The sequence below is a fragment of the Macadamia integrifolia genome, chromosome 12, assembly GCF_013358625.1.
Source record: "Macadamia integrifolia cultivar HAES 741 chromosome 12, SCU_Mint_v3, whole genome shotgun sequence".
In the NCBI taxonomy this organism is placed as follows: Eukaryota; Viridiplantae; Streptophyta; class Magnoliopsida; order Proteales; family Proteaceae; genus Macadamia; species Macadamia integrifolia.
Window position 1 is genome coordinate 28,346,225 of NC_056568.1, and position 4,674 is coordinate 28,350,898.

The following is a 4,674-nucleotide window of genomic DNA, read 5'->3' on the forward strand; positions in this document are numbered from 1 at the left end:
AGATATGGCAGATATCTAAGAATCGGGTTTTCTTGCGTCTATGGTGAATAGGAATCCATTCAATATGGGGCTTTAAATGTAAACAATATTTCAGGAGAATGTTTCGAGAACATATTAAAACCTTATACGGGTTTGTGAACCCTAGGATGATAGGTGAATTTAGGCTTTAATTAATTTGTTCATGAACATACTTTGCCAATCAAATCCACACATATTGTTTTGCTCATCATTTACACCACTAAACTCAGGTCGGTGCAAAAAAATCCATTTAGTGGTTGACTCATTGTTCCAAGTCACCGACCTAACAGCCTTCTCATCCTTTTCTCCAAGAGATTCTTCTGCCTTTGCTTTATGCAAGACAACCTAAAAGCTAGGGGTGTCTGATTAACTAATAATGATAATGGGAAGGGAAAGAAGAACAAGAAGAGTCACAAGATCGATGATCCATTACTCCAGTATCTTCCACAATACTCTTCTCCTTCTATCGTGCTCCTCTCTTCTGCTATGCTCATCGGCAGTAAGAGACATGATTTGTAAGAACCAGGTGATCCATGATGGTGAAACACTCATTTCCAAGGGAGAAATATTTGAATTCGGCTTCTTTACCCCCGATGGTGCTAAACATGATAAACGATACGTCGGAATATGGTATTATGGGTCATCTCAAAACTCAACCACAGTGGTATGGGTTGCCAACAAAGAGAAGACACTCCCAAATTCAAAAGGTATTAATTATTGAATTTTATTAATTTTATTTCTACATGTTATATATATGTTCAATGTTACCCAATAATTAAAGCTATGTTTTTCAGAGCAAAATGCCATGATTTGGATGATGAGGCCCTTCTTTTTTTTTTTTAATTGTGATGTGTTCTCTTCTCTCTATCATCATATCCTATTTGACATTATTTAATTCTAACAATGACATCAGATCACCTCATTTCATAGTAATATATATATATATATATACACATTTTTCTGTTTCATATGTTACTGTTGACTTTTAACAGGATGTGTAGCTATCAGGGAAGATGGAAGCCTGGAAGCTTTAGATGAATTGGGAAATGTTTTTTGGAATACAAGGGATTTCTTTCCTTATCCATATCGAAGCACGTTGAACACAACAACATGTGCAAAGCTTATGGATTCCGGGAATCTCGGTGTAATCGGAGGAGTTGATGAGCTACTATGGCAAAGCTTCTCGGATGATTCCAACACATTCCTACCTAGTATGGAGAGAACGAACAAGGTAAATAATGAAAGGACATAAATGTCACTACAACTGCAAGGATTAAGACTTCGAAAATTAATGTAAAATTAAGGGTTAAAGATTGTTACCATTTGGTATTTCTTATGCCCACTTACATGGGGATGTGTAACCGGGGCCTGGGCGTCATTTGACAATCAAGTTCCACTTCCCCATGTATGTGGGCATTAAGCATTATCGGGTAGGGTTTCTTTTCCTAAATCTAAATAAGAAATTGTGAATTATTGTAGTTTGAACTCAATCCCTCAATAATTTGTAAATCAAATTTTATCTTTTGTCTTCCCAATCTATATATGGTTTTACAGGATTCAATTTTTTCAACTAATATTTGTAAATCATCAAAATTCTTAATTATACCATCTTATTATTCCCAAATATCTTAAGAGTTTCTTAATTATGGGTTCCTTGCAGCACTGATGGGCTGCATACATCGGGTCAAATCAGATTTTATAATGGATCGTCAGATCTAATATGGTATGCACCAAGGGATAATTGTAGCATCTACCACCCTTGGGGTCCATATGCTATTTGCATCGGTAATAAGAATAGCACCAACCCCACATTTCGATGCGTGAATGGGTTTGAACCCGTGTCACAGAGGGATTGGGATTCTGGTAATTATTCTGGAGGATGTACCGTGAGAATCGCTGCATGCAAGCTTTGGACAAATAATAATCATCCATTGGACCTCCAAGAGGATGTTGAAGCGGGTCAGGACATTTACATCCGGTTCACAAGAGGTACAATTTCTTTCTTCTCTGCTCTCATCATTGTTATCTTGATTCATTCACAGGTCAGTTTGATCCATTGGTTGAAACACAAATGACCCCATAGTGTTTTTTTTTTTTTTTTTTTCTTTGTAAATATAAAGAAAATGATTTTCTATAGAAAGCATTATTCACATGACCATTCTCTATTTTTTGTTATGTGCATAAAATGATTTACCATACTAATCTATTTGATAGATAAGGAATTCATCCCAAATATCAAATTTGGTAGTTCATCCCAAGTCTCAACTGCATAGCCCGTATATTATGGATCTATTCTCTTTGTTTTTTCATTGATCCTACTATTTCAAAATGGGAAGGAATTTAGCAAATCAATAACTAACCGATAGATGATGTGGTCATCAATATGTGTAGTGAATTTGGAGTAAACTCCATGACTATGTGAAAACTCAGTCCTATATATAATAGGTTACATAAAGTCCATTAGTCATTTCTAATAAACCATGTAACTGCAATAAATAGGGTAAATGGTTAGTGATCTTTCGTACCAGGTGATCCTGAGCCAATGAGATTATCTTCGATCATTATCACCATTGCAATAGTGATCGTGATTGTTTTCTCTGGTATAATGAGAGAGCGAGTGGCTACCGAAAGAAAAGGTCAGTAGTAAAGTAACCCATTAATGTGGGTTGCACTCCCTTAGCCCATTATTAGTCCATGAATGATTCATTCTAATAAAATACATTTTTTTCTGTTCATATCACTGGATGTATTCTAAGAATGGTGTAGATTTTTCAAAATCAGTTTACACGGAAAACAATCGAGAAATATCAAATTTTCCTTTTGATGGGGATGCTGAATGTGCCAGAGACATGAAAGGTCCAAACAAATTTGGAAAAGATGAGAAGAGTATAGATGTACCATTTTTTAATTTTGAAATCATAATGGGTGCTACAAATGACTTCTCCAACCTAAATAAGCTTGGACAAGGAGGATTTGGACCTGTTTACAAGGTTTTTTATATTTTATTTGGTTATATCTTTAATTGATTTTAAACTTTGATTATTAAATAGAAAAAACTTTGTTTGACAATTGTGCCACAAAGAGTGTTAATGAGAGGACAAGAAATAGCTGTGAAAAGGCTTTCAAGGAATACTAGACAAGGTCTAGATGAATTCAAAAATGAGGTCTTATTAATTGCTAAACTTCAGCACAAAAATCTTGTTAAACTTCTAGGTTATTCTGTTAAAGGAGATGAAAAAATTCTACTTTACGGATATATGCCCAACAAAAGCTTGGACTTCTTTATCTTTGGTGAGTGTCTAATTTATTTAAAGAAATTTGAATCATCTTTCATACTATTCTATATCTCAATTTATTTATATGATATGCCATCTATTGAATCTTCATTTTTCACTCATCAAACATGATAGATCAATAACGATGCTCAGTGTTGAACTAGGAAAAATGTTTTAATATCATACTAGGAATTGCTCGAGGGGTTCTTTACCTTCATCAAGATTCTAGGTTGAAGATTATTCACAAAGACTTGAAAACTAGCAACATCCTCCTAAACGAGGAAATGAACCCTAAAATTTCAGACTTTGGTTCAGCGAGGGTTTTTGGAGGAAATGAACCCTAAAATTACTCAAATGTTATGGTTCTATTTTTTATTTTAATCTATCAAACACCTAATATTTTAATGATGGTGAAGTGTAGTGGATATATGTCTCCAGAGTATGCAATAGATGGAATTTTCTCAGCTAAATCTGGTATCTTCATTTATGGGTTATGGTACTAGAGATTATATGCGGGAAAAAGAATGCAGGTTTTCATTCAGAACACTCTTTGAGTCTCCTAGGATTTGTAAGCACTTAATTTCTAAATTTCATTAATCACTTTCCTCAATGTTTCTCATAATTTCTGACTTGAGTTTAAAATGATTTCAGGCATGGGAATTGTGGAAAGAGGACAATGTGTTAGATTTTATGGACAAATCTCTTTGCGAATCCTATAATGCATGTGAAGTTTCAAAGTGCTTTAATATTGGGCTCCTATGTATACAAGAAAATGCAGGTGATAGACCAACCATGATGAATGTAGTTTCCATGCTAGTCAGAGACTCAGAGATACAACTTTTCCAACTCCAAAAGAACCAGCTTTTATTGCAAGGAAGTATTGTCCATCTAACACAACTTCTTCATCTGGTAGACCAATAATATGTTCTAATAATGAGCTAACAATTACCGAGGAAGAAGGTCGGTAGTATAATATTTGGTTGATGATGCCACGGAAAATTGGAACACCTTATTGTAAATCTTGTTTATTTTGATCTGTTGATTCATATTTTTTACTGCACAATAGAACGAAGTAACAGGTGGTTTCATCTCTTACATTGAAGGTGCTTGATAGTCCATGATAGGGCTTCAATTGACATAAAACTCCTTAACTTTATGTTGTAGCATCACGTCATATAGCATATGGACAGCCAGTGGGCTGTTTTCCTCTCTCTCTCTCTCTCTCTCTCTCTCTCTCTCTCTCTCTCTCTCTCTCTCTCTCTCTCTCTCTCTCTCTCTCTCTGTGTAGTAACGCAAAGCAGGATCATGTCAACCGTGGAATTCTGAAATCTGGTGTTAGTTCCTTAATCATTTCTCTTGCATCCCTAAGAAACTCATTATC

The 4,674-nt window shown here is 35.0% G+C and overlaps 1 pseudogene; it reads left to right on the forward strand.

Annotated features, from left to right (window-relative positions):
- The first annotated feature begins 526 nt into the window (after nucleotides 1–526).
- LOC122056912 lies at nucleotides 527–4,355 on the forward strand (annotated as a pseudogene).
- The last annotated feature ends 319 nt before the right edge of the window (nucleotides 4,356–4,674 follow it).